The sequence below is a fragment of the Podarcis muralis genome, chromosome 4 (assembly GCF_964188315.1).
Source record: "Podarcis muralis chromosome 4, rPodMur119.hap1.1, whole genome shotgun sequence".
Classification (NCBI taxonomy): domain Eukaryota; kingdom Metazoa; phylum Chordata; class Lepidosauria; order Squamata; family Lacertidae; genus Podarcis; species Podarcis muralis.
In genome coordinates, this window is record NC_135658.1 from 97,796,497 (window position 1) to 97,821,817 (window position 25,321).

The 25,321-nt window shown below is 45.6% G+C and overlaps 1 protein-coding gene across 5 annotated transcripts in view; it reads left to right on the top strand.

Annotated features, from left to right (window-relative positions):
• The first annotated feature begins 3,983 nt into the window (after positions 1–3,983).
• Positions 3,984–25,321, top strand: part of KLF12 (KLF transcription factor 12) — a 233,232-nt gene continuing 211,894 nt past the window's right edge. Inside the window, exons 1-2 of one of the 5 annotated variants that reach the window (XM_077927774.1) lie at positions 3,984–4,205; positions 6,641–6,740. The gene's annotated coding sequence lies outside the window, so the exon portion shown is untranslated. Of the gene's footprint in view, positions 4,206–4,282; positions 4,463–6,640; positions 6,741–25,321 lie in introns of those variants that run through there. The other 4 variants (XM_077927775.1, XM_028728369.2, XM_028728371.2 and 1 more) reach the window with 4 other exon arrangements.

Consider the following 25,321-nt stretch of genomic DNA (forward strand, 5'->3'; position numbering starts at 1 on the left):
TCTCTGCCTCCTTCAAACTGGAGGTGTCAGGGGTTGGATCCAGGCCCTTCTGAATGCAAGCATGTGCTCTGCCTCTGAGCTATGTGCCCTCCAAAGCTCAGGAGGCCTTCTGATGGCATCTCCTGGAAAACAAAGGGATACCAACCAGCCCAGAGTTTGCTAAGCTGCCACTAATCACTTTCTCTCCGAAAGCACAGGCAACAAGTCTCCAAACGATTTACATAACTGAGCTGGCGCCTCTGGAATTCCGTAACTCCAGGCAGTTACCTGATTTGCCTCTATGGTTGGGACAGGGCTTTCACAGTATTTTGTACAATAGGAGCAAAAGCACACTTTCCCCAAATCATATTTTAATAGATGCACCCTTTCATTTCCCCATTTTGGCCAGCTTCTGATTTTGCCACTGTGAGAAGGAAAATACTTGATGGCTGCTGTTTGGAACAAACAAGAATACTGTCTGTGGGTCTTTTCTAAATCAATGCAAAGAGCCCTTTGCTTATGAGAGCTGCTGGATCCTCCAGATGAGCTCCAGTGGTTTCTGGGGTGCAAGGCGATATTCGTGGCCTCATGCCATGTACACAGCCTGCATTTGGTCAGGGACCAATTCAGTGTGCAACTCCGTTTAAAGCACTGGCTGCGGCCTGCATTTTCAGGAATCGCTTAACAGCTGGAGTTGACCAGAACGCAGCTGCTCTCTGGCTACACCCCATTTACTCCCCACATCATCATCAAGGGCTGTGAAGGGAGGAGGCGCATGCCAATGCCTGACCACCCAGGGATCATATTCTTTCCACACTCTGGAGCCAGGCAGCTTTGTACATATTTTGCAATGCTAGAGGAATGAAAGTGGGCCACACAAAGGTCAGAGACTGGGCTAAAGCTGGTGAATAAACTGGTGTTGTGCCCCATCTGTGCTCTGGGGAGCTTAGGACAACATGTGTGAGGTTCTTGGGCAGTTGCCTCTCCAGGCACCAGCCTATCCCAGGACTTCTTAGCTTCAATAGGGTTGCTTTCTCATGTGCCATTTTAAACCAAGTACAGCCAGGCCACAAGGCTTAAATTTCAGTAGAACCACAGGAAAACATCTCAGTAGATTTAAAATGCTCATTCGTTTTTGGCATTCATACACCATCCAATCAACCAAGCCTTTCGGTGGTTCACCAATTTAAAAAATGAACTTAAAAACTATCAAACCAAAAAATAAAATAAAATAAAAAATCAATATATTAAAAACCCTTCTATCAGCACTAAAGCTCAGTGTAAAACTATCATGAAGCAGCATAAGATCAATAAAAAGGGAGAAACAAAATAGTTCTCTGGTTCCAGTGGCTTTATTAAAAGGCCCAGAAGAATAAAAAAGATTTTCACAACAAAATCAAATCCAAACGATTCAAATGTAGGCTACAGATGAGCCATTCTAGGGAGAGCATTCCACAACCAGGGAGCTACCACTGAGAAGGCTCTCTTCCTAGTAACCACCAGCCTTGCCTCTTTAGGCTTAATATATTGCTTCATTATTTTAAAATATATTAAGACAACAATCCAACAAAACAGAAATACACTTCGCCCTTCTGCCCTGGGTGCAGCCAGCATGCCTATTCACACTGCAGATGGTACCATTTCACCTTCTATTGCCTGCTTTTTAACTGCAGAATGCCTAGTATCCAGCAAAGTCGGTTACTTGATCATTTTTCTGAAAACATTTCCTCACTTGAACAAGCTGTCCTAGGATAGCTTTGCCAGCTGAATCGATTACCAGATCATCTCACTCCGCAATCGGCAAAACATTTAAACCACCACTTACAGAACAGTTTTCTTCTTCTTTCACGTCTCATATTTCTGTATACTGTATATATTTAGCTTTCCTTTAATAAAAAAATGGAAGTATGCTAGTCACTTTCGTTCTTACCCTCCACCCCGCCCCCACAAGCTTTGCATTGTTTTTATGGATATTTTATTATGTAATGGTAATCTTGTAAATGCTCTGGAGCTTCCTTCTTGGTGGGTGAAGAGGTAGTTTAATAAAGGAACTTAACTTTCGGAGTGCTGAGAGTAAATTACTGTATTTTTCGCTCTATAAGACGCACCAGACCACAAGACGCACCTAGTTTTTGGAGAAGGAAAACAAGAAAAAAATATATTCTGAATCTCAGAAGCCAGAACAGCAAGAGGGATCACTGCGCAGTGAAAGCAGCGATCCCTCTTGCTGTTATGGCTTCTGGGATAGCTGCGCAGCCTGCATTCACTCCATAAGACGCACACACATTTCCCCTTACTTTTTAGGAGGGAAAAAGTGAGTCTTATAGATCAAAAAATACGGTACCTGCCTTCAGAGGATCCCACTTCCTGTGGGATCAAGCAGTCTCCCCATGGAGAGAGCTGGCCCCACAGGCCTTCCTGGGGCAGATGTGAATGGGCAGAGTTTGGGGCTGGACCGACATTTTGGCATGTGAGAACCACAAATTGCACCTCCAAGGGAAGAAGGGGCAAATGAAGTTCTACATCAGGAACAAGAGGGAAATAAATATCAACCTCGGGAACAAGGGCAGGAGACGACCAGTGATGCCTCCTGTTTGCCAAGAGGCCGCTGCAGAAGCGGCATGGGGCGGAAGGGATGGCTGATCCAGCTAACAAGCAGCACACCGCGGCTGCCATTGTGGCTGCGGCAGCAAGGAATGCATTGCTTGGAGACTGGACCTGCTGCCCCCTGGAATCTGCTGCTTGAGGCAGTTGCCTCACCTTGCCACATGGGTGGGCCGGCTCTGCCCTTACCCTTTTGCGGCGCTTCAGGTCTGTAACACATGGAGGGGCCGCACCTAAGAAGGCTGGCGATTTCAAGGAGGACTCTGGAGCCCAGGGCGAGTCACTCGCACCCAGGGCCTGCCGCCAAGGCACTTTGGCGGACCCCCAAATGGCGCCCCCCCTTCCACCAGAAAAAAAATGGGCTGAGGGCAGATCGAGGCAGGGAATGAAAATACAGTGGTACTTCGGGTTAAGTACTTAATTCATTCCGGAGGTCTGTTCTTAGCCTGAAACTGTTCTTAACCTGAAGCACCACTGTAGCCAATGGGGCCTCCTGCTGCTGCCGCGCGATTTCTGTTCTCGTCCTGAAGCAAAGTTCTTAACCTGAAGCACTATTTCTGGATTAGCGGAGTCTGTAACCTGAGGTGTGTGTAGCCTGAAGCGTATGTGACCTGAGGTACAAACTGTAGACATGGGGTCTACCGTCCCAGGCGATTCTGCCGCCCGAGGCACTTGCCCCGGCGCAGCCCTTTGGTTAGGTCGGCTCTTCTCGCACCCAACGCCGAGGGAAGCGGCGTGACCCCCTGGCGAGGGTGGCGGGCGCCTTCCCCGCGGATGCCTCGGCTGCCCTTCCCCCGCTTGCAGAGAAGGGCCGCTCGCCCCTTGGCGGAGGCTGCTTGGGGCCGAGCGCGCCCGGGGAGCCCTCTCGCGGCCTGCGGCTCCAGCCAGCCGGCCGCCCAGTGCCCTCCTCCTCGGCGCTGCCCCTCCGCCCACCCCCGGCTCCCCCGGCGCTCCTCTCCTCCTCCTCCGCCGCCGCCCTTCGCATGCAACCGGGAGTCCGAGGCTGGGCGGAGAAGCCGGGCGTTTCCCCCCGCAGCCTCCCCGCCCGCTGCCTCGGGTGGGCGTTTCCCTGGCACCCTCCCACCTCCGCCCGGGCACCGGGGACCCAGATGCCGCCGCCCACGCGCCCCTCCTCCTCCTCCCTCTCCGCCCATTGATGGTTGTGGGGGGGGGGGCGGCGGCTCTGCCCTCCCCAGGCAGCAAAGCCATTCCTCTGGGGCGGGAGCCCTCGCATGCATTCCCAGCCGCGCTTGCATCGCCTTCTTCCCCCGCCACCTTTTGGGTGGAGCAAGGGAGGGAGGCAGGCCGTGGGGCGGGGGGGGCTTTTGTTTGGGTTCGTGGTGCCTCCTCCCCGCCCAGCCCCACCGCCCTCCTCCTCCTCCTCCTCGTCCTCCGCCCACCCCCACCTTGAGGGCAAGGAGAGAGAGAGGCAGAGAAGCCGCCTCTGCCGCATCGCATCTCTCCTCTCTCTCCCCTCCCATCGGCCCACCCTCACCGGGGCCCCAATGCAATCCGATGCGTCCCCGGTAAGGTTCCTGCTGCTGCGCTACATTGTGCCCGCTCTTGTTTCGGGAGCCTCCACCCACTGGCCCACCCTACATTGAGCACATCATGTGATCCGGGTAAGTCATTTGCAAGTACAACAGTTCTCTGTGTTGGCCCCCCCTCCCTTTCCACCCCCCCTCCCCATTCATTTCCTGAGAACTGCATAGAGCTGATGAGGGGAGACGGGGAGTGTGTGCGTGTGGATGAGGCACCCGGATTTTGTGTGTGTGTGTGTGTGTGAATGTGTGGGTAAGTGAGTGAGAGCCCGAGGAAAAAGAGAGGGGGACCTTTATAAGGGAGAGGAAATTTCTTCTGCTCTGCAGCTCCTGCTCAGGTCTGTGCCTCTTTAGTTTCTTCTCGAAACAAACCTAAAGACAAATAATCGGGGTCCCTTGTGCTGTCCCGTCCAGGCACTGCGTTTTGTCTTGGGGGGAGGGGGTTTGGGGTTGGTTTGCTTTTTTAAAGAAAAAAAAATCTAAAGAAGTGTTTGGGCTCTTATTGGAGGCGCGGGTTTTTCACCGAGGGCAAATAAAGAAGGGGAAAAGGGGTTTCTTTCTTCACCTAGCCAAGGAAAACATACTATTGGGACCTTCTCAGTCCTGCTAAGGGGAATCCTCTTCAGATAATGCATGTTAAGCAGTGTAAATTGACATTGGGGAAAACTGTTGGCTCAAATATTGGGGGGGGGGGCGAGGTTTGAGAGGGAAACAAAAACAGCAGGTTGAATTGGGAGTTGTGCTGTACTAGTTTGTCACTCAGTTATTTGCCTGGGTGTCTGTGAGGGGAGAGATCGGCCAGCAAAGGGTTAAGGTTCTGATGACACTTTCTCGGTCTTAATTGTGCTACAACCATTATTGTTCTGGTAATAATGGTATGGAACTGTCACTTGCCACAATATTGCTCATGCAATGGAGATTTTTTTTTTTTTTAGGGTGGGGGGAACAGATGGTTTCTGACCGGCACTCCCCCCAACCCCCACCTTTCCATTAAGGTAGCCCTGGCTGGAGTTGACAAAGGGAGAAGTTTGCGTTTAGACTACTAGTGATGAATATTTGAGATCCAGCCTGGTAACTGTGCTACTAGTCTCAATATAAGCTTGTGGAAATGTGAGAGTACTGACCTGGGTGCCATGAGCTGGTGTAATTGCTGGAAGTTCATATGCAGAAAGAACCCATTCTTATTTGGCTCGCTGTCCTTAGAACTTCTGATGAACTTTTTTAAAAGTGAAAAGTGGAAGGAGGGGAGCCAAACACTTAATGAAAAAAGCAGATGAAGCGTTCTTGCCTTGTATTGCTTTGTGCAGCATTCTCATTCTCTTAACATTTCCCTCTCTACGGACAAGATGCATACTTTAATAATAGTTTAGGAAATTCAGCTGATTTCAAAGCTTGCAGTGGTGGTCTCTTAAATATATAAGTACAGTAGAATGCATAATCTGGATAAACTTGCTGTAGTTGGCACTGCCAGTGCTCAATACAGGTTCTTCTTCCAGCTATTTCAAAGCAATGGATTGCATGCATTATTTAATTTCAAACCTGCTTGTATGTATGTATGTTTGTTTGTTTGCTTCTCTCTCACCCCCCCCCCCCCATTGAATAAGCATTACCAAGCTCTTCGTGGAAGCATTTGTATTTACATCAAAAGCATGTGCATAAGCTGTTACGCCAGACATATGCCAATCAAGCAAACGTCACACTTTAAAACCACCTAGACTTGCTCCATTCCCTCTTTTTACTGGAGGACAGAGTTGGTTAGCTAAGTAAATGGTCTGGTCTGAAATGCGTGTCTCATAATAGGTGGGACGAATGGTGCTTCACTTTGCGAAGAGGAGTGGTCATCTTTTCAATGCAGGGTGTAACCCTTTTTGTCAGGCTCCTGTTATTTTTTAAGGATGTTGCAACAGAGAAAGAGAGATTGGGGGAGAGAGAAACAGAAAGCAACTGTTCAGTTTTAGCCTTGGCAGCCTTTTCCTTGCTGTGCTTTACTTCTGAAAGTGCTTAAGATGGAGTTGCCTGCTGGAGAACAAAGATGTGAGACTGAAAAGATGCTGAAGGCTAACACCTTGTTGTTCTGTGCCATGAGTTAGGTCGTTTGGCTCACAAAATCCTGCTTTGATTGGCTGACAGCCGGGGAAACAAATTGGCCCAATTTAAGAGTCATGTGGTGAGGAGTGGGCTGGAGATGTCGGTTTCCATGGTGTCCTCACTCCCCCTCCCCACCCAGGCTCCAGTATCTTGGCAGGTAGGAATTCATGGCAGTCTTACAAGGCTTCTTTATATGGCCCTGGTATGTGAGCTCCATTTTCTGCCTAGCCTTCAGCCTCAGCCTTGAAATGAAACAGGAGCAGTGAAGTGTGTATATGTGCGCGCGCGCACACACACACACACACACACACACACCCCTCTAGTGTCAGCAATGGCACTGAAAAGCTTCAGAGATGGGATAGCACAGATACTTCCTTGGGTGTGCAGATAAAGTAAATACAAGCTGAATTCCTTCCCTTATGACACAGCACACTTATGTTTGTCGAAGTCCATCGCTGGTTGGGAAACGGAGCACTGGCACATTGTTAGAAGTGTTCGGCATACTCTCTCCATACCTGGCAAAGTGAGGCAAGTATTCTCCCTCCCTCCCTCTCTTTTCCTGTCCCTTCACTACGTATTTGAGCGCACTGGAGAGCTAGCTTTCTGAGCGGCACTATTTTCCCTCTGCCTCATGCGCAAACACAATGATGTCACTTTCCTTTTCTGCTCTCGGGTGGGTGGGTGGGGGGAAGAAGAGGGCTGGGCCACTCCTATTTGCTCTCAGGTCACGCATGGTGTTTCCTAGGGCTACTGCGGATACCATTGTCGGGGTCAGGAGTTTCTTCTCCTACGGAATCAAAGGTGACGCTGAGGAAGGAACAGTGGGTGGCAGCGGGGGCAACTTCTGGCCATGTTCTGCATATCTCGGATGGGTTGTGTAAGAAGAACTCTCAGGATGAGGGGGGAGATGTTGCAGTCTTCTTTTACCTGTGCCAGGCAGGGGTTAAGTGATTTTTGTCAAATGAGGGATTGCAAAAGCAGAAAAAACCTCCCCCCCCCACAACCCAGCCACTCCCTCTGGATTTCTATACCACTCGTGTAATGTTATATTTAGGATTTCTTCCCTTGCTGCCTTGGAACACATATTTGCGTAATTCCCATACATATGCATTTGCCCTCCCCAAATTGCAGTCCTCTTCTTAAAAAATCCTCCTTCGAAATGCAATGCTGAATGTGCACAACTGCCTTCTAAGCAGCTCTTCGCAGGCTTTTATGGACCTCTGGGCGAAAGGTGTCTCTCTCCCCCCCTCCCCCCGCAAGAACATGCAGTTTACTTACTCCTGCAATCGTTAATCCACCTCCTCGCCTTTGCTCCCAAGCACCAGGACAGCTGTAAAGATTGTGAATTGGGATCTCTCCAGGGTGAGCACTCGGTTTCATGGGTCTTTCTGGACTGGGCAGGGTGGGGAGGAGCTTCACAGTAGGGCTAGATCACCCCTTTCGTATGCCAAACGCCTCCACTTCGGTATCAAAAGGCTCTCAGGCAGTAGCATGTGGGGAAGGACCATGACCTGCTGCTGCCAGCCAGAGAATACCAGGCTGCTAGATGGACCAGTGTTGCAATTCTCTATAAGGTGGTTTCATGGCTTCATCCACAACTTACAGATGGCTTCATCCACAACTTCCCAGGCACTCACATCGGCTGTAGTAGCTCATATGGGCAGCCAGATTCCAACCCACAAGTCACAACTCAGTCCGTGTGGTGTTTTCATTTTTGCTTAAAATATTGCAATTTTATCTTTGCTTGCAAGTGACCTTGCAAAAGTGTGGGTGGGGTTTTTACCAAAAGGAGAGTGCGGTACCTTGAGACTGGATCATGAAAAAGTGGCCTTGAAGAAAATGTGGTTGGCAGTTTTAGCTTTTTCTGAGCCGGAAAGTATATAACAAGCTATCTAAGGCACCCAGGTGAAGTGGTGAAATAAGCCCCTGTGAAAATAATTAATTAAAAAGATCCCAGTACGGAGGAAGGAAGGACAAAGACCATGTCCAGGAAGTGCGACGGTGCAAGGAAGGCCCCAAACAAAATTTGTATTGCTTGAAGGAAACACAAGATGATGTGTGAGAGACTGGAGAGGATTGGTGGGGCGGGGGGGGGGCAGGAAATAGAATGCAAACTCTGACATATCTCAGGGTGTGGTGTGAACTGTGTCCCCCTCCCATTAATAGCAGCAGATGGCGTGAAAAACAGCTGGTCTGAAGGCACCGGTGGTGGAAGCCGAGAGCAGGAAGTGTCCTTCTGAATGCAGCCGAGGGCTTTGGACTGGAGTTGAGGAGGAGGTGGGGAAGACAGCAGCAGGAAGGCGAAATTCTTTAACCAGTGGGGGCTCCTATCTTGGCTTGGAAAAGGAGTTCAGAAATTGGAAAGTGAACAGTACTGCTGTTATTTATCTGAAAGTCTTGTCAGCCAGCCAGACATGAAAAGGGAGGGTGGGCTGAGGGTTGAGGCCAGGCATATAAAGTGATATATTCAGGCTTCTCTGCTGATTTCTTTTTAATGATAGGCCGCTAATATAAGCAGAACAGCTTAACTCCCCATAACAAGCTTTTCCTTTAATTTTGTTAAGAGGGGAGGATATTACATTCAAAGGCTGCTTTTATCATGGTCCCCTATGCAGAGGAGATAAAGGGCTTTCTGAACCCCCCTCTTAAAATATGCACTTGTTAGTGTGGAGAGATCCCATCCTCCTGTTGCACCAAAAAGGTCGGGAGGAAGAAGTTATTCTGGGGAATTCTTATATGGTGCATGATCTTTGTTTACTCTGATGGCATTGCCTTAGGTTGAGAGAGGAAGACCCACACCTTTTCTTAGTGATTTCTGAGACAGGAAGACCAGACCCACAGAATGCTAAGTCTCAAAAGGGGTGTGTGTGTGTGTGTGTGTGTGTGGTACAGGGGACACGCTGCATCGTTTTGTAGTGCATCAAAACCTGCTGGGACTGAAAGCTTTCAGCTAGGAGGTTGCAGTGGGTCTGTGCTGTTTGTCCTGGTCTGCACTGAACCTGTGGTTGCCAGCTAGGCATGTTTGCTTTCCGCACAAGCTCTGAGGCTGGCACAGCTGCGCATCGTTCCTGCTTATGGAGAAGGGTGCCTTTTGTTCAAGGGAATGCAGTGCTTCAGCTATGACTCTTCTCTAAGGGAGCCTTTAGGATAGGTCCACAGGAAACACTGGCCCATTTGTTCCTCCATATCTATTTGTGTGGGGTCAGGGGGCAAGGAAAGGTCCTTCAAATTCTCTTTCCCATTTTGCAAAACTTCCCAGCCCTGTGTGCCTAGAATAAGTCTTACTCTCTTTGGGAGTTCAGGAAAGTGGAGGAGCACCAAGCTAGTTTTAGCTTAGTACTGTATTGTGAGAGAGCAGGTGAAGTGGATCTCTGCCTCTCTGACCCAATTGCCCATGGCTGAGGAATCTCATGCATGGAGGCCACCATTCCAGTCTTAGAAACTCAGATATATAAGCTATGGCTCCTTAAACCAGGGTTCCCCGTCCCTATCTCTGCCCACCACACAAACATTGAAAGCCCATTTGCCATTGTTATTTGAAAAAAAGATGGCGCATGACTGATGCATTGTGGGATTAAATGCTTCCATATTCAAGACTGGCCTGGGTCAAATTTTAGGAGTGGCAAACTTGTTTGGACAGATACAAAATAAAACAAAACACAAAACACCAAAGGTAAGCATTCAAAGCAATACAAAAAGAGAGATAAAATCTCAAGCTGGAATTTATTAGTTAAAAATGTGGATTTACTATTAAACAAAAAGAAAGGCCAAACACATTTTGGCCTGTAGTTGTTTTAGGCCATTATCAGGAGCTATAAAATGAACAACATCTCACATAAATTTTAAACAGTTAAAAACCAATCAAATAACTTTTGAGTAAGTATATATAAACATACACATAAAGTATATATAATTTGTTTACTTTGTTTCAAATGGTTGACTTTTTGTGACATCATGTTCCTTTTACAGCCCTTGATGAGGGCCTAAAAGAAGTGTTGGGCTGTTGTTGTTTTTTAATTGGATACAAGAATAATATTATACAAATAAGTATACCAATATTTTCATTTGTATATCACAAAAACAGCATAAGAAATGTGGAAAAACATCTACAACATATGTTTCATTATTAGTGGTCAATGTATAAATTCTTGGTTTATGAATTGATTTGAACAATTAGGAAGAAGGAAGAAAAAGGAGGGGAGTGGTAAGTGGGCTGGGGTCGGGTGGTTATGCTTCTATTATTCTACTTTGTGTGTGTGAGGGGTTGCGTCAGCGTACTTGTATGGGTTGTCTTACTGTTCACTTGTTGTATTTCCTTGGTGGTGAGAGAGGTTGGGTGTGGTTGGTTGTCTTCGGTTGGCTGTAGTGAGAATTGTTTTTGTTTGTGAGCGGTGTGTGAGTGTTTACAGTAATACCTCTGCAAATGTTAGCCTTGTCTAGCATCCATTCTGGTGAACGTCCGCGGCAAACCTGGAAGTTCCGGAATGGGTTACTTCCGGGTTTGCCGCTCGCGCATGCGCAGAAGCACAAACCTCCGCGCACATGCGCAGACGCGGCACTTTGCCCTGTGCCTGTTTCGGCTAGCGGCTGGGGCTCCGGAACGGATCCTGGTCACAAAACAAGGTATGACTTTATTTTTGAATCAGGTTAGCCAGATTGATTCGTATGCTCTTGGGGGATTCTTGTTGTTGTCTTGTTGGGCTGTGTATGTGATAAAGGGGAACCAAACCGGGGTGAAGGCGTCTTCTTCTATTTGTGTTGGGTTGTGTTTTAATCAATAAAAACCAGCTGCAGCATCTTCAGATTTCGTATCTCTTTTTGGAAAATAGTCCAAGATAACACCCCTCCTAAAGCTACTGAAAGCCTGTTGCCACTGGTATCTTGGAGGTCTTTTTTTTACACCTCGGCCCCCTAACAGTTACTGGAGGAGGATTCTGATTAGTGTGTGTAATTCGCCACTTAATGTTCTCTGAGCAGTGAAAAGGCCATAGGGATGCTTGTTTGCAGTTATTAAGTGCTTGCCAAGTGCTTCCTTCCTCCCTTTTTTGGGGAAGGTTCATTGCAACAAAGGCAGAGAAGTTTGTGGCAAGTTTGGTCGTGTTGGATTTCCCATCGTAGCTATAAATGGGGGCAGCCTCCCAAGTAGTGGCGGCTTTCCTTTTTTCGTTGCGAGCTTTGTTTTCTCAAACTGAAACACTAGATCCTGCAACTGTATTAGGCTTCACCACCTCATCTCAAAAAAAGGGGCTTTTGGAGCCTGGAGGTATGCATCAGGTTAGAAAGGATACAGGACACAATCTGATGAGGTGTAGGTAGAGCCAGGTGAAATCTGGCAGAATCCTGAATTGTACTGGCTTTTCTGTTGTCAGAATTGGTTGCCTGTTAGAATGCTTTATTTACTGGTGAAATGCTGGCTGGCTGGCAGTCCTGTTTGCTCCTGCATCTGTGTGGAAAGGGAACCTCCAGCTATTGTTATGGGCTCTTTTGTCGAAGTGGGTTGGACCCGTGTATGTGCCAGTGTGCCAGATTTAGTTCTGTATTTTTAATTTTAAGTCTGTTGCGCGGGACTCTGCCCACTTCATTTTGCAAGGTGAAGCCCATGGTTTAACCTTCTCTCCAGTAGAAGGGGAAAACATAATGTCCCCCCACCCCAGGAAATGAGGTCTTGTTCTGGGGTTGGAGTGGTGGTAGAGTTGGAAAAGCACTGGTGGAGCAGGGAAACCTTGACTTTCTAAACTCTTGGCTAATGGTTGTACAGCTGCAGCCTTCATGAGTTGTGAAAAGATGCAAGGAGATATCAATTTTCAAGGAGGAGACATAACACTGTATAAAAGACATAGAGGAATGGAATTAATCCATTGTTATGGACTTTGGCTAGGGGCACGGGTGGCACTGTGGTCTAAACCACAGAGCCTAGGGCTTGCCGATCGGAAGGGCGGTGGTTTGAATGCCCACGACAGGGTGAGCTCCCGTTGTTTGGTCCCAGCTCCTGCCAACCTAGCAGTTTGAAAGATGAAGTGCAAGTAGATAAATAGGTACCGCTCCGGTGGGAAAGTAAACGGCGTTTCCATGCGCTGGTCTGGTTCGCCAGAAGTGGCTTAGTCATGCTGGCCACATGACCCGGAAGAGGACAAACGCCACCTCCCTCGGCCTATAGAGCGAGATGAGCGCCGCAACCCCAGAATCGTCCACGACTGGACCTAATGGTCAGGGGTACCTTTGCCTATACCTATGGACTTTGGCTGCACTCTGACAAAAATATATGTTGTCTGCAACATGAAAACTCTTGGTTTTAAAGGATAACTTTCTGTGCAGCAAAAGATTTGCTTTTTGGTGTTTAACCTTGTAGGTGCGTAATAGATCATCTCATCTTTTCTTTTCTCCAGTAGGGAAATATACTTTTAATATAAGTCTTGTGTTCTAGTTGGTTAAAAGCATTTTGCACTTGAGTGCCATGGATGAAATTTTGTTTATTTGTTATAAAAGCACAGAGAAGTTTCTCGTGGCTTTAAAAGGGGGCTTCTGGGAGTAGAGATCAGGCAGGAGTGGTATTTGAGCAATCATAGCGCCAAAGTGATTGTTTTACTTAACATCACTAACACAGCTCTGTTGAAGTCTTGGCAGAAGTTGTTGTTTCAGTTAAGAGCATGTGGTTCCTGAAAGTGGTGTGCTGTATCTCTTAGTGTGGGGAGGGGAAAGGAGGGTAGCCACAAACGCTGCAGCTGCAGCTTAACCTATAAGTCTTGGCTAGGAAATTATCCGTGGGGAAGGAAATGATGGAAGCTGGGTGACCTGGCAGGCTTGGGCAGAACTCTTGACCTGATCCTCCTCCCATTTCTGCCCAGTTTAAACGCTTCTTTGTCCCATTTCCTCTTCAGCCCATTGTTGACTTATATTCTGTTGCCTCCAAAACTATATTTCTTACTCGTCTCAAGATGCAAGTGTGCAGGACATGTATGGCAACACTGGGCCTTTGTGTCCATATACCACAGAAAAAAGAAAAAAAAAGACTCTAAGCAAATCCAGGTTCTAAAGTACATTTGCTTATTTTGAGCTACGTTAGATTATTTTATATAACATTCATGTTTCAACGTTGGGAGTTTAATTTTGGGGCAAATAAGACCATGGTAGTAATGTGTATATAGATGGAGAGAAGTTCATGGGAAAGGCCATAGCTTAGTGCTTTGCATGCAGATAGATCGGTGGTCTGATAAGACAGCTTCCTGTGTTCCTACGGAGAGATGGGTTAGATGGATTGGGAAGCAGCAGTGCCTATAGCCATAGGAATGAAATCAAGAAAGAGGGAAGAGAAGGGTTCCCTACCCACTAACCGCTGAAAGCCCTCTTCTATACCTCTGTTGGTTCTGAATTGTCACCAAATATGCTTGGGTGCTCCTAAGCCTTCTCAGATGTTCACGACAGCTAGGAACTTGTATCTAGAATGGAAAGGGTTATACCGATGGGGATAAATTCAGTCCTGGTAGGACAGAACTGCAGTTGGATTGAAAATGCAGCTGTCCCAGCCACGTCTAGCCCAGAAAGTACCACACATAAGTACTAACTCCATTTATCAATCTCTGTCATTGCGATGACTTGGGCTGGCGTAGTAGCAAATGGAGCCCAACTTCTTGTAAACAAAATTTCTCACGCATTCATGGGATTTCCCAGATGGAGGCGCAGCTTGACACACATGGTGCTTCCAGAACATATAGCATTGAGCGCTATCAGGAATGACCTGGGACCAAGAGTGGCACATTTATTGAGTACCTACAACTACATAGGCAGGTGGACAGCTGTGGCCTCCAGCATCTATTTTGGTGGCCATTACTATTTCATTCTGATTTATGACTGTTTTCTAAGTAGTAGTGCCTTTTATCACTCCTTGAGGTGGGCCAGGCTTCAATTTCTCATATTTTGGGCAAGTTGTTTCATTCAGCGGACATGCCCATCCAATCTAGATTTGGTGCTTTTCACTGTTGTATTGAAACACCAGTCAATTGACTACGTATGTGTTGACTTGAAGGAAAATCAGACAAGAAATCCCTTTTATATATGGCAGTCCACCATTCATTACTATACCATGAAGTCATCTGATAGCAATGGGGAATGAGGTCCTCTTCTCCCCAGTCTTTCGGGGGTCATGCATGCCCCCAAATCTAGGAGCAGATACTCCTTCCCTTGCAACTCTTTCCAGAGAGTTATTTCCCTCAATGAAGACAGGTGGCCTGGATCTCCACACATGCTACAACTGGAGGCATCTCTGAACAGGGATATGGGGATAAGGAGAAAGGAGGCGCACCGTCTGTCGTCACCGTGGCACAAGTCAGCAGCTTCATTTTCTGTGATGAGGAATCTCCATGTGATCTGACATGGTACTTCTTTTTAACGCTTCTGTCAAGATGCTTTAGCTGAGATTCATGCATTGCTGGGAGTTGGACTAGATGACCCTCTGATTCTGAAAGGCTATAGTTTTTTTGTAACTTGAAATGATAAGGAAGACCAGAGTCAATAAGGTGTTCAGTGTTTGGTAATTATTTGACTGGCAGAACAAAGCAAAACAAATAACTGTTCTGCACCTTGTAGTTGCTGGAGAGTCCTCAAGTTGTTTTGTGTTTTCTTCATGTTGTTCATTGGTTAACAGAGAAGCTGAACCACAGTGGGAACCAAAATCCAGGTGTGCAGTGCCTCAGACCCCAAAGGCTCATCTACCACAGTGTTATCACACTACTATCTATTTTACAGCTTCCTATCAAACACCTGTTTTAACTTACTGGAGAAATAACGGATGCTATTGTTTTGGGTTTTTTTTTTTATTAACTTTAGTTCCTGCTGCATTGACTCAATGAAAAATAATTGAAAAGGTGAGGGTTTAGAGTCCTTTCTGAGAGGGAATGCTCAGAGCATCTGTGCAGTTCTCTATTTATGCTTAAATAGCTTTTGTTTTTACAAAATAGTATCTTCAGGTATGCATTTTTCAGTAGTATGTGCCGTCTGTAGTGCTTTTTCTGTACATTTAATATTAAGGAATTTATTTGCACAAAAGTTGTTTTTCCCCCCATTTAATTCACTGTACAGATGTTTGGCAGTTTAGCATAGGGATGAATACCAGAAATGCAATCTTCATTGTTGCTGCATCCTGTTGTCATTTACCTGGGAGTAAGCCCCATTGAAACCAGTGGGACATGCTTCTGAGGAGACAGATATAGGATTGTGCTCTGAGAATCTTGCTTTGATGGGGGAGATTGTAGAATAGGCACCATCCCACCATCCCATATTGCTTTTTATCTACATTGGAGATTTGTACCACAGTGTATGGTCTTTAATTGTACTTTTTCTCCTTTGCAGATTTAGAGTGGGTTAGAATACTGAAACACAGCCTAATAATTATGATGGAGTAACCAAAATATGATTGCTGGTTTTTAATGCCATGCAGACAACATGTTTCAGTGGCCTTCAGACAAATTAATTGGGAATGCCTTATTTTGTGCTGTTTTGGAAGATAAGTGAGTGTCTGTTTTGGGAGATGCATATCAGCGATGGCACCTGAACTTCATAGGCTATCTCTATTCTCATTTGTTTTATAATAAATAATGTGTTCCAAGTTTAAGATCTCCCCTTTTCATGTTCACTTGAGGAGTGTTTCTCATCTGTTGATACTGCAGCGAGTGTTTAGAATGTCCAATTCCTTTCCACTCCCCGACCCCAAATCCATCTTTTGGTTAATTTCCATCTGAAAAGTAAGAATAGACAGCGAATTAGTTAAGCTTTCTGAAAAATGTTGGGGAAAGCAACTCTCAAACCATCTCTAGGAGACTTTGCGCTGAGAATTGCAGCCATTGCTTTTAAAGTCAATAAAAAGCTAATTGAAATCCCTTCCTGATGATTATCTAAGCCTTTTAACACACCTTCCCATGGCACATATATTTTTCCTGACATGTCTCTTTTCTATTGAAGGGATGTTCACTTTGCATTCCTGAAATTTCAGTACTTTCTTGGAGACTGGGTTGCTATGCTTACTAAAATAAAACAAAAAAAGAGTCTCCAACAAAAGGCGTATTGAAATGTGATGTAGGCCAAGACTTGACAATGTGGATTTTGTCCTATATCCTGCATTCTATATCCTCAGGTACTTCACTTTCCCATCTTGCTCCAGCTAGTTACCCCCAGTCCTGAACTGGGGTTGTCCATGAGTAACGTATAACCTGGTCTAGTCTTATGACTAATATACAGTCTTTTGATGAATCTATCAGGTACAGGTTTGTTGCTTTGTGAGTAGGGCATAGGATCTGATTTTGAACACTCAGCATTAACAGACCAGTCATAAGACTAGACCAGGATCATATAATAGGCGGGTGGCGCTGTGGTGTAAACCACAGAGCCTAGGACTTGCCGATCAGAAGGTCGGCAGTTCGAATCCCCGCGACGGGGTGAGCTCCCGTTGCTCGGCCCCTGCTCCTGCCAACCTAGCAGTTCGAAAGCACATCAAAGTGCAAGTAGATAAATAGGTACCACTCTGGCGGGAAGGTAAACGGCATTTCCGTGCGCTGCTCTGGTTCGCCAGAAGCGGCTTAGTCATGCTGGCCACATGACCCGGAAGCTGTCTGTGGACAAACGTCGGCTCCCTCGGCCATTAAAGATAGATGAACACCGCAACCCCAGAGTCGTACGCGACTGTACTTAACTGTCAGGGATCCTTTTACCTTTACATTTAATAGCATTGCAGTGGCTCAGTGATCTTAAATAGGATTCAATAATGATTAATCAGTCTACATTTTTGTCTTTGAATTTTGTAAATGATAAATTACTTATTTACCAGTTTTTAAACTTCTTTTTACTTGTGTGGGAAAGAGTAGTAGATGAGGGACCTGTTACCAGATTCATCAACCAAACCCCTCGCCCCGCCCAACCCTGATCTAGACTATCTCTGAGATATGCTTCCAAAGGGCTGTATAACCTAATATGGTCTCATGTCTCTGTCTTTTAACTCGACAAATAATTAACCTGTTCTCTTAACATAAATGGTAGAGAATTGAATTATGGAATTTGAAGGGGCAAAGCTAAAAGATTAAAAGACGGTGCTTTGCAATAGAGCGCAATTTTTATTTTATTTTTTAAAAAGATGAACAGAATCGTGTGTACTAGTCACAAACTCTTTTCCCAAGTGCTAATCTTTTGTTGTCAAAATGGCACCATCAATGGACAAATGGAACTCTATAAATTCTGTGAGTTTATGAAAATGTCATTATTAATTCTTAAAGCAGCATATTGAAACACCATTGAGGGTTGTTTTTTTTTTGCAGCTCCACTGCTGGAGGTCCTTTTTCGCCTAGAGCAGGGATGTCCAACCAGTAGATCGTGATCTACCGGTAGATCCCCGCCTGATCCTGGTAGATCGTGGGATCCTTATTGTGTACAAAAAGTTACAGGGGGGGGGAGACCCCTATAACCCCCAGGAAGCTACAATTCCCAACGTTCCCTGGGAAGAGGGATGGCCTGTTAAACCACTTTGGGAATGGTCATTCTCTGTGGGGAACAGAGTTGTCTGAGCAATTCTCAGCACTCTCCAACTGCAGTTCCCAGTATTCTCTGGGGGAAGCTGTGACGGTTTGAAGTGCTTTAAATGTATAGTGCAAATGGAGCTTGAGTCATGGCCCTTCCTCAAGACAGCTTCACTCATGAACTTTAAAATAATCACTGCTTGCCTCTGAAGGAACTAATCAGGGCTTTAAGAAACACACCAATCAATCAATAGTTCATTTTCTTCCTTGGCTCCTCCTCCTTCCCAACCTGACACCTTTCCCAGCATTCACGTTTATTTGGCTACGGAAGGTCCCTGCACAGAACTGGCTTTCAGAGCACACATTTACATTTGCAGTGATTTGTGTGTACATATTTGCATGTTATGGATGTGTCAATATATAGGCCCTTGGAGTCCTGAAATGGAAAATTTCTAGTGGAAATATATTACACTTGCTGTCAGAAGCACTCCTGTAAACCAGTGAGCAGAGTTATTTCCCCCAAGTTAGTACTTGTTTATGTAGTGAAATTTCATGTGGGAGCTGAGGGAAAGCTGTCGAGTACAGTAATTCCCAAACTATGAGTGGCTTGCAAGGAATATATTGAATAAATAAGAGTTCCTGTGAGGCCAAATGCCACAGCCCAGAGAAGATGGTCCATTGCTTCTCTGCATGATTCAGGGTTCTGAGCTTGCCTCTTTCAGGCTAGCCGTAGGGGTGCAGTTGTGCCATGTTTGAATACCACCCTGTATTCTAATTCTGATCCAGTTCTCTGAATGAGCTTGCTAAAGTAGCCAAAATGTCAAAAAGCCTGGGGAGGTATGAGTTGGCATCCATCTGTCTTGGGAGACAATGGAAGAGTGTGCCTTCAGGGGTGAAGTCAAACCGTTGGAGAGTTACAGCGCCTGCTGTGGCTGTAGAGACCAATAGGGGAGAGAGATGTGTTGTTGCAGCTGGGGCAGATGAAGGCATCTGGTTTTGCTTTTGCTGCTGCACCATAATGTTTTTTCTTTCTGCATTTCTCTCAGGCGTCATTCCTCCTCTGGTCACCACTGCAGATAGACGACCTGACTGATTGTCTCCATATAACCCCAAGATTTGCAGAAATACAAAAAAATGTATTTCTGTTGAGGCTGGGCAGCGGGGAACTGAAAACCCAAAGGGAGGAGAAATGGAATGGAGTGATGGCAGGAAAAGAAGGCAAGAGGAATCAAAATGTGGATGTAAAGGGCACACACCCAATCTCTTGTTCTCTGGCCAGCCGTCAGCAACCACCAGTTCCTTACTCTTGCTCTATGGGCAGCTAGGGGTGCCTGCTTGTACCCTTGCTTTCTTGCCGCCTTGCTCTGGGCAGCCGTCTGACTGAGAAGAGAGAACATTGAAGGTTCTCTCCCAAACACAACATTTTGTTTTGAGGCTCAACTTCTCTATAGTCTACCCAGGTGCTGAGTGATGATGGCTAGGCAGTCATACGCTGGGGTTACTGAGAAGCAAGAGTCAAGTATATAGGGATGTGGGTGGTGCTGTGGGTTAAACCACTGAGCCTCTTGGGCTTGCCAATCAGAAGGTTGGCGGTTCGAATCCCCATGACGGGGTGAGCTCCCGTTGCTCGGTCCCTGCTCCTGCCAACCTAGTTCGAAAGCACGTCAAAGTGCAAGTAGATAAATAGGTACCACTCTGGTGGGAAGGTAAACGGCGTTTCCATGTGCTGCTCTGGTTCGCCAGAAGCGGCTTAGTCATACTGGCCACATGACCCGGAAGCTGTACACTGGCTCCCTCAGCCAATAAAGCAAGATGAGCACCACAACCCCATAGTTGCCATGACTGGACCTAATGGTCAGGGGTCCCTTTACCTTTAAAAGGCAAGTACTGGCATGTTCAGCAAGTTGGGCAGAAGCGGAAAACAAACCTTTTTGGGGGAGAGGGGATCCTAAGAAGGAGAAAACCAGAACCACAACAAAATATCCCGATGGAGTATGTTCAGTGGCTGCAGAATGCCTGTTGGGCAAATCTGGAAACCCAGGGAAAGGAGAATGTACTAGAGTTCTGCTCAACTGTATTCAGGCAGAGCTGACAGGAACCTGGAACAGGAGCACTGCATACTGCAACATTTTATTGCAGATCCCACTTGTTCATTTCCAATGAAGAGTTGGATTGCGCTCCCTCTAGAGCAGTGTTTCCCAACCTTGGGCCTCCAGCTGTTTTTGGACTACAACTCCCATCATCCCTAGCTAGCAAGACCAGTGGTCAGGGATGATGGGAATTGTAGTTCAAAAACAGCTGGAGGCCCAAGGTTGGGAAACACTGCTCTAGAGGAGCTACCCATTGCATTTACACGAGTCACTCCTCTGGATTTCGCCTCCTTCCAGTCAGGAGCCACACCCAGATGCTTGCGTAGTGCAAAAAACAAACAAACCGAAGAGGTTCGTTTGGGATAGGTAATTTCTGTACTTTTCCATACTCTCCAAGTATATCTTTCTAAGTGCAAGAGTGAAGCGTGACTCCACATTCTAATTCAGAATAAACGGTGTCTTGGCTAATGGGAGCTTGAGAAACACTGTTGCAGCATTTGCCATGGCATTTTGGAAAGAACCCTCCTTCTCTTCCATTGGTTGGTTCTGCTCAGTTTGATTCTCTTGATGTCATTTGTACCACTGAGCAGCCATTCATAGGGCTGATGTAGAAAATTACAGAGAGTTTTCCTCCCCCTTTTAAAGCGATTTAGTTATTGATTTTGTTAGCCTTTGGGACGCTGATTTATTTACTCAAAGCATTTCAACCTCCACTTTCCCCACCATTAAAGTCACGGCACATATTATTTATAATTATTTTGCATAAGAATATTATAAAATCAAGTGGACTTTAACATTACTACCACATAATATTCAGACCAAGTAGGTGGAAGCCGTGTTTTCCATTTTCTGTCAATGGCTATGAGCGCTAGAACTGTTATGGAAAAGAAAAGAAAGCCAGATGCTCGCTTTTATATAATTTTTGAACAAAAGGCATATAAATGTGAGTACATGCCTAGCTTTGACAAATAGAAATTAGGGCTGCCAGCCTAATTAGTTAAGTTTGCAGGAATCTGTGAATGCATAAAACCAATAGTTCTTAAGAAAAGTAACCGGCTTCCTGGATTTGAGCATAACCACAGCTTTACAAACTGCTGAGAAGACTTGCAGGCTGGTCTTTCTATGGGTTCCTCCTAGAGGCAAGGCAGGGGCCAGCGAAGATGACAGCCGCACCTCTGTCCAATTCCTTTCCCCAGCTCTGTTGCCTGAGAAGGGTGAGTAACATAGCAGGCAACAGTTTAGAAGTGGAGGGGAGAAAGCGGGTTAATTCCACCTCTCAAATGGTGCCTGGTTAATTGAATGCATCTTTAAAATCATTTGGGAAGGTCTTCAGACAGTTTGAGCAATTAAACACTTTAGTCCTAGAAGGGACAGAATTTCCCCCCAAGAACCTTAACAGGTGGCTCAGCATTTTTTCTTTGTAAATAACTCTCTCACACTCTGTTGATATTTCCCTGTGTATTTCCTTTATGAGACAGAATTGTCTCAAAGAAAGATGGCGGGGCAGTTCTTACCTCGGGTTAAGAACTTAATTCGTTCTGAAGGTCCGTTCTTAACCTGAAACTTCTTAACCGGGGGTACCACTTTAGCTAATGGGGCCTCCCGCTGCTGCCACCGCACAATTTCTGTTCTCATCCTGAAGCAAAGTTTTTAACCCAAGGTACTATTTCTGGGTTAGCGGAGTCTGTAACCTGAAGCATCTGTAACCCGAGGTACCATTGTATATGGTTTGGGGGTGGGGTGAACAACTCAATATGGTACCTTAAGGTGTTTCTTTCTAAAACACATTGCTTCAGATTGGGCTGGAGAACCCACCGGTGATGTTGGACTAAAATTCCCATCACCCCTAAGGGCAGCGGCTAAAGGGACTTTGAGTCCCACAATATCTGGAGGTCCTCATCTCTGCTTTAGATTGTCCTGCGCACTTTCTAGACAGTAGAAAGTGTTACAAAGTGGTGCCGGTGGGCCATTTTAATGATAGTCGTAAATGCTTCCCTTTGTACCTAATGCAGATTCAGCATCGGTATGGTCCTAAATTTCACAGATCACGAGAGAGAGAGAGAGAGAGAGAGAGAGAGAGAGAAAGAGAGAGAGAGAGAGAGAGAGAGAGAGAGAGAGAGAGATTGAAAGAGAGAGCCCTAAATGGCTATAGGAATATAACCCTTTTATCTGCAAAGAATATCAATTTTACTACAACCACAGAAGCTCTCATCTGCAAATTTAACATAGAAGATTAATATTGAAACTAAGGGTGATCCAACAAAGCTTGATGTTGGGGGACTCAGAACAGATGAAAGAAAGTACTTATTCACACAGCAGATTGTGGGGATTTGCCCCCACGGGAGATAATGTGGGCCTGTCCAACTTGGATGGCTTTGGAAGAGGATTGGACAAATTCATGCAGGGAGAGGCTATCAGTGGCTACGAACCACGATGGCTGGTTTCCACCTTCACTATCGGAGGCAATAGGCCTCTGGACACCAGTTTCTGGGAATCACGGGGTCTTGGTGGAGAGAGTGCTCTTGCGCTCATGCTCTGCTTGCTGGCTGAAGGTATTCGTTTGCATCCAACAACAGGTTAAGACTCAGTCCAAATATGTAATACAATTCCTCTAAAGCTGCCTTTCTCAACCTGTGGGTCCCCAGATGTTGAACTACAACTCCCATCATCCCTAGTTAGCAAGGCCAGAAGAGTCCCACAACATCTGGGGACCCACAGGTTGAGAACCACTTCTCTAAAGTATATCAGATATTTAACACTAAAAGCATCCCATATGAGCTAATGTGCCCACTGAAAGGCTTCTTAAACAACTTCCCTGGCTTTTTTTGGGTGGGTCACTATCAACCAGTGTTGATGCCTTATGTCAGGCATGGCCAAACTTGGCCCTCCAGAAGTTTTGGGACTACAATTCCCATTATCCCTGACCACTGGTCCTTTTAGCTAGTGATGATGGGAGTTGTAGTCCCAAAACATCTGGAGGGCCAAGTTTGGCCATGCTTGCCTTATGTGGTACCTGGAAGTTGCTGAAGCTGCAGGCAGACTTATGATTTGTAATTGGGAATTAGGATGGAAGGCTTGGTCAAATAATGTGAATTTATTGCAAAGGAGTCCTAGACAACAAAAAGGCCTTGTCAGACCATACACAGATTAGCAAATTCATTGTGGCACAAGCTTTCGTAGGCCTGAACCCACGTCAGTCAGATCTGGCCCACAAAATATCATTCTTGTTAGTCTTTTTGGATTGTACAGCAACAGACTAACATGGCTATCCCTATTTTGAATTTCCATTGTTCTTCTTACACCAAACACTCTGTCTATTTCCTGCTTATTCATTTGTTTCTTCTTATTTTTTATTATTATGATTGCTATTTAATTTTTAGACCACTTAATACAGTATATTTAAAATATTTCTAAGTGGTGTACAGAAAGCTGAAGCAGCAACAGATGTAAACAAAAGTTCTACAAACATATACAGTTACATATAAAAAGTTACATTAATACAAACTTACTAATAAATATATAAACCGATTTCAGTTCAATTCAATTTACTTGTGAGGCTTTCGGGACTTTTCTAGACATGTTGTGTGAGCAGTTCATTGTGGTATGTGTGCTTTTTGACATTGGCTCCAGTCCAGATAATATTACAACAATTAGTGTGTTGTCTCTTTTTGTAGAAAGAACAGAGCTGAACTGTTTTCAGGAGTATAGCTGCTAGCACAGGCATGGATCTTCGAGAGACAGGCAGGAGCAGTCTTACCCCAGACTGAGGGACTGGAGCAGATCTGAGAGATGGTCCTTTTGATGTCACCTGATTCTCTAGGCTAGAAGGATTCTGCAGATTTCTTCCCTGACCAGAAGTCCTAGTAGCATAAGGAGCAAGGGAATCTGTGCCTGATGTGGTTCAATCCCTGTGGCCCCATACAGGTGTACTAACTTTTCATTCTGTTTGAGTTGGGATTCTTCTTGATGAATTACCAAAGGACCAGGTAGTTCTCAACTGTTTGTCGGCTCAAGTTTGGTCAAACTGTAACAAAATCTGCATGTGTTCACTGAAACTGGCTGTTCTGATCACGTGTAATAATGCATGTCCTTGTCCATGCTTTGTCACATTGCCACTTCTCATAGTATTCATCTCTCATAATACTAGAACTCTGAGCTAGTCCAAGAAGCTGGGATATTCAGGGCAGACAAAAGAAAGCACTTCTTCACACAGCTCTGGGAGGAAGACCTTTCATTGCCTACAGACAGCCACCCAATCTTAAACAACTCCTAACCCACAATAATACTACAACCAGACTTAACACGGACACTGGCACCAGAGCCTGCAATAAACCCAGATGCCAACTTTGCTGCCACATACACCCGGACAACACCATTACTGGCCCCAACAACATCACACATACCATCTCGGGACTATTTAATTGCTCATCGTCTAACATTGTGTATGCCATCAAATGCCAACAGTGTCCTTCAGCTCTCTATATTGGACAAACAGGCCAAACCTTACGCCAAAGAATAAACGGACATAAATCTGACATCAAGAATCACAAGACAGAGAAACCAGTAGGAGAACACTTCAATCTCCCAGGACATTCTATACAAGATCTCAAAGTAGCTGTTTTACTACAAAGGAATTTCAGAAATAGACTGGAAAGAGAAGCTGCTGAATTGCAACTCATTACCAAACTTAAAACCATGGAGAAACCTGGTCTGAACAAAGACATTGGATTCTTATCTCATTATACATGACAAAGCCATTTTTCACCTTCTCACCCCTTGCTTTTTCCTGTAAGACCTATTGCAGTCGTTAAGAGTCGTCAACAGGCTCATCACAGCTATCTGCCAATCACCCATTCCCACCAACCTTCTGAGTAATACCCCTCCCCACCTTCTCACTATATAGAAGGATCTGGCAACTTCTGTTTCAGTGTATCTGAAGAAGTGTGCATGCACACGAAAGCTCATACCAAGAACTAACTTAGTTGGTCTTTAAGGTGCTACTGGAAGGAAATTTTTTTTTTCTTCTTCACACAGTCAGTGTTTGAAATTAGCCAGGCGCCAGGCGCATTTTGCACCTAGCTATCAAACACTTGCAACCAAGTGAAGGTTCCTTGGCACCAGGATGACACCTGACATCACTACCATCTGAAGATGCCTGCCTGGGGATCCTTGGATCCAGACCGTTTTCACACACTAACGACACATCCTGTAGAATTCTATTAGTTATATTTCATCTGTACAATTGGAATGAATTTCAGGAACCAAAATACTTTTTTTTGTGCAGCCTGAGTCACCATTGAGAAAAAGAGGTCAGATTAGGCCAATATTTATGTGGACTGTCCCTGGATCAAGTGACTTTTCTTCTTTAAGTTCTCAAAATTCTTCACTTAGCTCAAGGTTGTCATTTGAACTAGGCAGATGTTTAATTGATAATCAATCACAGTCCGTCCATAGTTTGAAAATTAACACTTTAGAACTGCCTTGCCCCCAAATGGCAACTAGACATTCCTTGGTTTAAGAA